This window comes from Arvicola amphibius, chromosome 5 (genome assembly GCF_903992535.2).
Source record: "Arvicola amphibius chromosome 5, mArvAmp1.2, whole genome shotgun sequence".
In the NCBI taxonomy this organism is placed as follows: Eukaryota; Metazoa; Chordata; class Mammalia; order Rodentia; family Cricetidae; genus Arvicola; species Arvicola amphibius.
In genome coordinates, this window is record NC_052051.1 from 71,398,815 (window position 1) to 71,408,578 (window position 9,764).

Consider the following 9,764-nt stretch of genomic DNA (forward strand, 5'->3'; position numbering starts at 1 on the left):
GGATTTTACACAGAATCCATTCTTATTTGGGTCTTTCCAGGCCTAAGGAAAAAAATGCCTGCACTCTCGGGTGTTTTTTGCTCTAGAGGCAGTAGGACCTGGGAGAATGGAGCCAATAAATAAGACAGACTAAAGTCTCACACAATAGCCAACTTAATTCAGAGCACCAGGTAATTTATACACTGAGAGTTGAGTAGAGTCACATGAGTAAAGAGTACAGTCACAAGGACAAGCTGCACATGGAAGGGAAGCATGTGGCAGACCACCACCCACACGTGGTGGACAAGCCCCATGTTGAAGTCATACATGGCAAAAACATGTTTTTCCATTGAGGCAAATAAATAACAATTCCCAGTTGTAATGAATAATCTGAACTAAACTCATTCTTATGTGCTAGACTTGGAAGGAGCACAAGATCACATCCCAAGAACAATTTTGTGCTTTTGAAGAAACTGAAGTCACAAGACTCTTGTCTTGGAGTTTTTTCACAAGCTCTCAGACCTCTTCTCACATGACTGTGTCCAAGCATCTAGGTATCTCTCTTCATGGACATTCAACTTGCTAAAGTCAGCTCTGAGACTTGTGGTCTTTAAGAAGTGTCTGTGCTATATTCATTGCCTTTCTTGTTACTGTGTCCAAATATTTGACAAGAAGAGACCCAAGAAATAAAGGGTTTGGTTTGGCTTACAGTTCAAAGAGAGACAGTCTATTATAGCCTGTGTGTTCTAGTTAGCCTCTCTGTTGCTGTGATACACACTGTGACCAAAACATCTTGGGGAAGAAGGGGTCTAATTTGACTTTCCGGCTACAGTCCATCATTGAGAGAAGCTGAGTCAGGAACTGAAGCAGAGACCATGGAGGAACTCTGTTCACTGCCTTGCCCAGAACCACTGCTCAGAACCACCTGCTCAGGGACACAGACTTGTCCACAGGCTTATCTAGTGGAGGCAGTTCCTCAGCCGAGGCTCCCTCTCCCCAAATGTGTAGCACAAATGCTAATCAATCTTAATAAATAAAACCTGGAGTCAGATATTCAGGGGCGAAAGCTGAAGGGTCAGAGAAGCAGTGTAGCCAGTCACCAGAGAGACCTTTTACCTCTACCAATGCTCAGACAGAAGTGGCCATCCTGTCCTCAAACTGTCTCTTCAGACTTCGTCCTCTGACTTCAGGGGTGATCCCCAGACTGCAACTGTCTCCACCAAACCTCAGACTGCACTGAACTCCTGGTTCCTTCCACTTTATATTCCTTTCTCCGCCCAGCCATAACACTCCTGTTTCCACCTCTCCAGTGCTGTGATTAAAGGCATGGGATCCCAAGTGCTGGGATCACCTTTGTGTGAACTCTGTTTCTCTTTTAGACAGATACAACCTGTTTTAGCCCAGGGTGGCCTTGAACTAACAGAGATCCCTTTGCCAGTCCTGGGATTGAAAGTCTGTGCCACCACTCCCTGGCCTCTCTCTAGTGGCTTATCTCTGCACTCACTCTGATCTTCAGGCAAGCTTTATTTGTTAAAACATAAAATATCACCACACAAATGACTCTAGTTTATGTTAAGTTGACCAAAACCACAAAACAATAGCCTCTAAACAAACACAATAGCCAGCACTGTAGAGAAGACAAAGCTAATCACATTATGTCCGCAGGGAGAGATGCAAGTTGTCACCTGTGGTATAGTTTAACTATGTAAAGATGTGTTTCAGTTGTTTATGCTGCAGATTGTTACTCTAACTGTGTGAAGGTGTGTTACATTTTTTTCTGCTGCCTTTGTTAATGATGTAAAGGTGTGTTACATTTGTTTGTGCTGCATGTGTTTAATTATATAAAAATGTGCTACATTTGTTTCACCTTGCCTGCCTAAGGCACATGATTGATCTAATAGGCAGCTAAAAAGCAGAGAGTAGTTGTTATGGTAAAAGTAAAATGCTATATGTCCCCAGCAGGCAGTGGGCCACAATACGATGGTGATGGTGGGCCACAGAGGCAGCCAGTCCCATGAGGAGCCCAGCTGCAGCAGGTGAGAGACAAGACAGACAGGGTAGATATGCCATGCTGAGTGAGGCTGGATATTTATTTAGTGGGTTATGAAGGGGAAAGAGAAAATGGAAATGGGAAAGAAGAGAAGGGGGAAGAGGGAAGGGGAAAGAGGGGAGGGGGAAGGGAAGGGTGAGAAGTGGGGAGAAGGGAGAAAGGCAGAAGCTGCCTCATAGGGAGAGAGCTGGAAAGGAAGGGACTCAGGCTGGAAGGAAGATCTGCTTGCCTCAGTGGAGGTGGGGGAGTTTGTCTCTTAAAGGGACAGGACAGACCATTACAGTAATGAATTCATGCTTGATAGTGCTCAGTAACTTTTCTCCGCTTTATACAGTCCAGGATTCCCTGCCATAGAACCATGCTATCCACACTAGATAGGTCTTTCCACCACAGTCAACAATCACAATTCCCATCCAGGCATGCTCCGAGGTCCAACCCCAGTAAGCCTAGATCTTAACACTAATCTTTACATGGTTTTTGTGCACCAATGTTGACCAGAGTATCAACAGGCAACACCAAGCTAAAGGCTGAGTACTTGCAAGCACTCCACTTGTGCTCCCACAAAGCCACTTGGAGTCACCCCCTCACCCACGGGCCTCATGAGTACCTTGGATTTTCTTACAAGTAAATCCTTTCTGGCTGAGCTTGGGGACAGGGTGGAGGTGTAGGCTGCTACCAGACACCCAAGCAGATACTTTTCTGCTTTTTTAGTCAAAAGTCAGCAGATGCTGGGCTTAGAGCCCTTCGGGGAACACTCCAGGGTGCCTCCTTAAGCCTCCCAGGACAGTTCTGGCTAGATTCTGCCTAGGACAGAAGGGTGCCCCCACCCTTCCTGCAGGCCTGCCTCTGTCCACTCCATAAAAGAGTAGGGAAGAAGTCACAGCCTTTCCTTTGTACATAGCCTGCCAAACATCCACTTCCTGTCAGCTCTCTTCCCCTGTAATGAAGCTGCTTAGTTCTGTGGACAAAACAGTGAAAGCTGATGTCTCAGTCAAGTGGCTCATGAGTGAAGTCCCAGCATTTGATCACCGCAGATTATAAGGCAGCCTAGACCATAGAGTGAGGCCATCTCAAAAACAGAACAAGCCAAGAAAACACCAACCTGTCTTTTGCCACCGCGGAGCAGCAGGGTTCAAGACCAACTGGCATCTCCTGGTTGTCTCTCCAGGGTCCCCTAAGTCTGTCTCCTCTTTCCTCATCTCTATCAGCTGCCCTTCCCCCTTTCCTCTGTCTAAGCCCCAACTTTGCACATAAGCCTCTCTAGACTTTCAGAGACTAGCCCCAGAGAACTGGGAAGGGCATAAAGGAGCAGAGCTTGACTGAATAGTATTAGTAACACATTCCTTTTATCCTTTCTAAAAAGGGCGTCACAGCCTGAATGCTGGGCTATATGCTATATCATTTGTCTTCTTTCCACTAAACCACACTAGGAGTCTTGTTGAGTATTTTGGTGTTGGTGCTGGGATTGACTCCAGGGCCTCTGGCATGCACTGTACCCCTATGCATCGCTGTTGGCAATCCAACAGTGATGCCCATATTCTCACATGGGCAAACGGGTAAATGCAGGCGCATAAAACTGTTTGCTCTTTGTGCTAGCAAGTAATAATACATTTGTTTCAAGATATCAAGGCTATGGTTTCTCTATTTGCCGAGAAGCAGTTTATACGATTCAGCTAGATTTGTAATTTCACTTCGAGGAAGTCTAAATGGATGTACTTTGCTTGGAGGGTCCGGAGACAAGCCTCCAGGTAAAACCCGTGCACTGTGACCAGGTGAGGTCCTAGAGAGGAGCCTCAGCATTAAGCCTGGAGTCCTCGCTGGGCCTGGGCTCCTCACTCCGGGTTACCATCTAATATTCCCACCCCTCTCCCATTAACCTGTTAGTTCCTCTTTGGTTCCTCACATTTGCAGGGGCAAAGTGACCGGCAATGTCCGGAAGGTGGCGCTAGGCGCATGGAGACAGCATTGGCAGCATCGTGAACGTGCGCGGAAGCTTCCTGAGATTTCTGACATCTGATGCATCCACTCCAGGCGAAATCACTCCACCAGTCCCTCAGAAGGGGACTCTCAGGAGGCTGGAAGATGTGCAGATGGGGCGGACTTACTTTCTGGGCCAAGAAGACCCGAAGAAGGTCCCTGAGTTTCCGGGGGTACCCACTCCTGGAGGTGTCCGTTGCTGGGCTGAAACCAAACTCAGAGAGCAAAGTGCTCCTTAGAAATCAGATGCCGTTGGTACTGGTTGCTCAACTATTCCATTCAAGTTCTACCACAGACGTTGAGGTTGAAGGCCTGCCTCCCCTCCCCCTTTTTTGTATCACTGCAACTGATTAACTGGAGAACTTCAAGTACGGGGGTCCATGGCTGCGATTACCAAGGGAAGGGGAAGAATATTCTTCTGCCACCTAGGCACCCTATCCCTTTCTCAGAACACCTGCCCACGTAATTCTCGCCATCCTAACTCCAACCATCGTCACGAGGAAACTAAAGCACACATGCAGACACTGCTGCCCCACACTAACGTCCCGTCGTCGGTTCAAACCAACCCTGAGACTAGCATGTGAACATCTTAGCTTCCGCCTATTCTTGGGATGAAGTGAGAGAGAATATGACCCGAACAGGACTGCTCCTGGCTGTGGACTATACCTGCCACGGGGACAAGACATTCCAGTTAAACGAGTGAGTAGGACGGACAGGGACTGAGGGACACTCTGTGACTCTCAGGAGTTTTCAGCTAGTGGGAAGGGTGAGTCCAACCCCAGGCAAAGACAGCCAGTCTAAAGGGTGATATCCGGCTGGAGGCTAAGCGCAGCAACGCCTCTTCCTTGTCTCACAGCTGTGACTATTTGCAGACGACCCCTGAGATATGGACTGTTGACCTTCCCTTAGAGAGCGAGCTGGTGGGAAAAGACATTATCCGTCACCTGAGATTTCATAGGCTCCCTCCTGTACCTTCCAACCACTTGAATTTAATTCTTCCCTAATTGCATATAGTAGCTTGGAACTCTTGGAGGTGCTAGAGTAGAAAGGCTGGGGACGGTTAACTGTGCAGGACTCCATCTACACGTCTATGGGGAAACATTCCTGTTGAAGACTTTCTAGTGTGGCCGCTTGGGGTTTTCCTACCCCTGCACCTGTGCCTTTTAAACCCACTGCTTCCCCAGGTTGAACTTTGGTAGAATACTGTAGTTTGTCACTTGGGACTTTAAAAAGAGAGGGTAGACTCTATTTACCTCTCATGTGGAAGGAATTCTCACATTAGTGCTCCTGTGGCTACCTGTGGGCTTCATCTTTCCTGGTCCCTAAAGGCTTTCATCATCATCATCAACAACAACATCAGCATCATTATCTCTTACTTAGCCCCTGCCATGAGCTGTGTGCAGTGCTGTCTATTGACCTCTCTGTGTTACATAAACACACTTACCCACTACCCCTAACAGTCCTATGCAGTAGGCGCTAACGTCATCCTTGCTGTTTTACGGTGCTGGGGATAAAATCCAGAGCCTCGTGTGTATTAGACCAGTGCTGTACCAAGTTTCATTCCAGCGATTATCTCTGCTTTTAACATCAGCTGCTTTGTGGGCCCGCCTCTTTCGTGTGTATCCTTATGTTCCATCAATTTCCCTCTTTTATATTTTTAAATCCACACCCAAGCTCTCTCTAAATGGCGTATCTGTCTGTCCCTTACCTGCCGCCGTCTCCCACCCACCGTAAATAAAAATATGTATGTATGCATGTATGTATGTATGTATGTATGTGCATCTGTGTGGGGGTATGAGCGTGTGAGTGCAGGTGTCTGTGGAGGGCAGAAAAGGTAGTTGAATCACCTAGAGCTGGAGTTACAGGTGGCCATAAGCTGTCTCATGGGTGTGCTGGGAACTGAACTTGGGTTCTCTGGAAGAGTGTATATGCTCTTTAATGCTGAGCAATTTTTCCTGGTCCCCCCACCTTCCTCTTAAAGCTTCTGTCTCTCCCTCTTAGCTAGCTCCTCCCGCCAAAAACAAATACAATCTTGTCTTAGTGTTCTACAGCTATAAAAAGACACGATGACCAAGGTGATTCATGAAACAGAGCATTTAGTTGGGGGCTTGCTTACAGTTCCGGAAGGTTAGTCTGTTATCATCGTGGTGGGAAGCAGGCAGGCATGGCACTGGAAGTGGACCTGAGAGCTTTACATCCTGATCTGCAGGCAACAGGAAGAGAGAGAGACATTGGGCCTAGCATAGGCTTCTGAAGCCTCAACCCCTACTCCGGGTGACACACCTCCTCCAAGGCCACAGCCGCTGAACAGTGCCACACCTCCTAGCCCTTCCAAACAACTTGCCAACTGGGGCCTAGGCATGTAAATAAATGAGGCTGTCTCATTCAGGCCACCACACCTGCGATGCTGGCTGGTCTCTGTCAGCTTGACACAAGCTAGAGTTGTCTGAAAGGAGGGAACCTCAATTGAGAAAATGCCTCCAAAATTCCAGCTGTGAGGCATTTTCTTAACTAGTGATAATGGGGGAGGGCCCAGTCCATTGTGGGTGGTGCCATCCCTGGGCTTTCTATAAGAAAGGAGGCTGAGCAAGCCATACGAGCAAGCCAGTAAGCAGCACCCCTCCATGGTCTCTGCATCAACTCCTGTCCCAGATTCCTGCCCTGTTTGAGTTCCTGTCCTGACTTCCTTTGATGATAAGTAGTGATATGGAAGTGTCGGCTGAATTAACACTTTCTTCTCCAACTTGCTTTTTGGTCATGGTGTTTCATTGAGGCAACAGAAACCCTAAGACACCTTCCTTATCTAAGGCCAACTCCATTGACCTAACCACTAAAGCCCACATTTCTCCTTCTACCAAATTATTTTTAGTCCTTCTTAAGACTAGAAGTCAAGAAGGCAATTATTCAAGCCATAGTCATATACACATCCACATACATATATGTATATATGTATTATTCAAGACACAAACATATATGATTAAATGTATTAAATGTCAATAAAGTCAAAGGAGAGGTGGATAACTGGGCCCTCTATGCCTTCCCTTCCTTGTCTGCAGCTCAGCCACGCCCCTCCCTTGCAATTGAGCTTCTATATCCACCCTCAGAGGACACAGAACCAGTGGTTACTATCCAAGCTCAGCTCCTTCACAGGAAAGACGGCCTCACTAATGTTCTCTCCTCCTCCAGCACCTCTAGATGCCCTCAGTGGCCTCTGTTGTATGCATCTTGCTCAGACAGTTATTTCTGCCCAGGATGCTTTTCTCCTCCATCTCTGGTCACTGCCTGACTCCCTGACATGACCTAGTTCCATTATCACCTCCCTTGCATGGCCTCCATTCTACCACCTCAGTGCCCACAAAGCACTTTGGGGGCAACGTCTCATGTGCTAGTCTCAGGCTGGGGCCCTGTGGTAGTCACCGCTACTCTTAAACTTCACTATCTGAGTTGTGAGAAAAAGTCACTCAGGAGTTACTTCAAGTACTTGGGATCGTGTAATAGGAACTTTACATTGAACGGTTTGCCTACTTCTAGAAACAGAAAACACAAATACATCTCTGACCATTGTTTCCTTTTTCTGTTGCTTCTGGGTATGTACAGTGGTGGGGGTGCCATGGTGCATGTATGAATGTCTTAGGACAACTTCTATCGTCACATGGGATCTGGTGTTTGAACTCAGATTACCAGACTTGCCTAGAAAGTGCCTTTACCCACTGAACAATCTTACCACTGTTTCTAAGCAAGCATGCCAGAGTTATACTGTTCTTTTTTGAAAGAGATTGTGAGTTTATACTAGTGTGTGTGTTGTATAGTAATTTCCTATGAGAGAAAACATTCCCTCTTTGGTCTGGAGGGATGGCTCAGCATTCGAGAGCACTGCTGGCTCTTCAGAAGGCCTGGATTCAATTCCCAGCACCCTCAAGGTCTGTAACTCCAGTTCCAGGTCTTCTGATGCCCTCTTCTGGCCTCTGCAGGCACTGCACTCATGTGTGGCACATACATACACAAAACAAAAAAAATTAAAACTTTTAGGGGCTGGAGAGATGGCTCAGAGGTTAAGAGCACTGCCTGCTCTTCCAAAGGTCCTGAGTTCAATTCCCAGCAACCACATGGTGGCTCACAACCATATATAATGGGGTCTGATGCCCTCTTCTGGCCTGCAGGCATACACACAGACAGAATATTTTTTTTTTTTTTGGTTTTTCGAGACAGGGTTTCCCTGTAGTTTCTAGAGCCTGTCCTGGAGCTAGCTCTTGTAGACCAGGCTGGCCTCGAACTACAGACAGAATATTGTATACATAATAAATAAATAAATATTTAAAAAAATAAAACTTAAATGCCATCTTGGAGGTATGCTCTTTAAGACTCGGGATATTCTAAAGGAAGTAAAGTGTTCAATCCTTCAGGGAAGCACCTTAAGACTCATGAAATAGACAAATCAGCAGCTTCATAAAGTCATTGAGATAGACCAGATTCACTAGGTTCCTCCCTACCAATGTGTCCCTGGATGATCTGAACTTGCTGTGTAGAATAAGTGACCTTGAACTCACAGAGATCTGCCTCCTCTGCCTTCTTTGTTCTAGGATTAAAGGTGCTTGGTTTTGTGTATTTTGTTGAGCTTCCACACAAGGAAAATCTCCCACAGTCAAAACCAACAGAAGATATAACATAACTTAAAAATGAACTATGAACAAGAATTTACTTTTTTAAAGCAGGGTCTTACTATGGAGTCCTGGCTGGCCTAGAATTTATTGTGGAGGCCAGGCTGACCTCAAACTCACAGAGAGCCACTTGTCTCTGCCTCCTGGGTTTCAGGATTAAAGACATGTGCCATCATGCTCAGCTAAGAAACTGCTTTTCTAATCCTTACTTATACTGACAAGTGTATAATTCAAAACTCCATCGTGTGTGTGTGTGTGTGTGTGTGTGTGTGTGTGTGTGTGTGTATTGATGGGGCAAGGTGTACCATGATGTAGAGGTCACAGGAAAAATTTTGGGAGTCTATCCTGTCTTTCCACCTGTGCATGGGTTCTGACTCATGTTGTCAGACTTGTATGGCAAGCTTCTTTACCTGCTGACACATCTTCCTAGCTGGTAAACATATAATTAAAAGAAAAATCAAAGCCTTATTGTTAGTCATGCGCTGAATAATTTAGTGTTCCCTACACTTTTTATAGCATGCTCCGTGTGCTGTATCCGAAAGGTACTGTGAGTTCTCAATTGAAATCCACAAGAAGTTTATTATGTAATTCATTATCAAGCAATTAAGTTAGCACTTAATGATATAATTATATAGTAGAAATTGCTCATTATTAGGGCTATGCTGTTATTAACAGCATCAACTGATCATTAGCAATGTACTATTTAACAGGTTATTAATTGTATGTTTTGTATATTAAGTACATGTAAGTACTCAGGTAAGATGCTATCTGCTGGGCTTTTGTTTAGAGACTCAGGTCTTTTGAAATCAGTTTCAGAATGAGATAATAGGGGGATAAATGAAAAAGAATGAACTAAACAATTGGCTACATTTTTGCAGAAAATGAATAGGATGGGGAGCAAAAAATAACTGGGTTAGGATAGGGACTGGCTGCTAGTGTTTATGTCAAGCATACAAGCACAACTTGAAAAAAAGCAGAAAAGCAAACAGGAGACTGAATTTTTTTCTATTCAAGTATTAGCATGAAACAATAGCTGATGTTTATCTATAAAACATTATCTCTGAAATTTAACCCTTTGAGGCTGGGGATGTAGTTCAGTT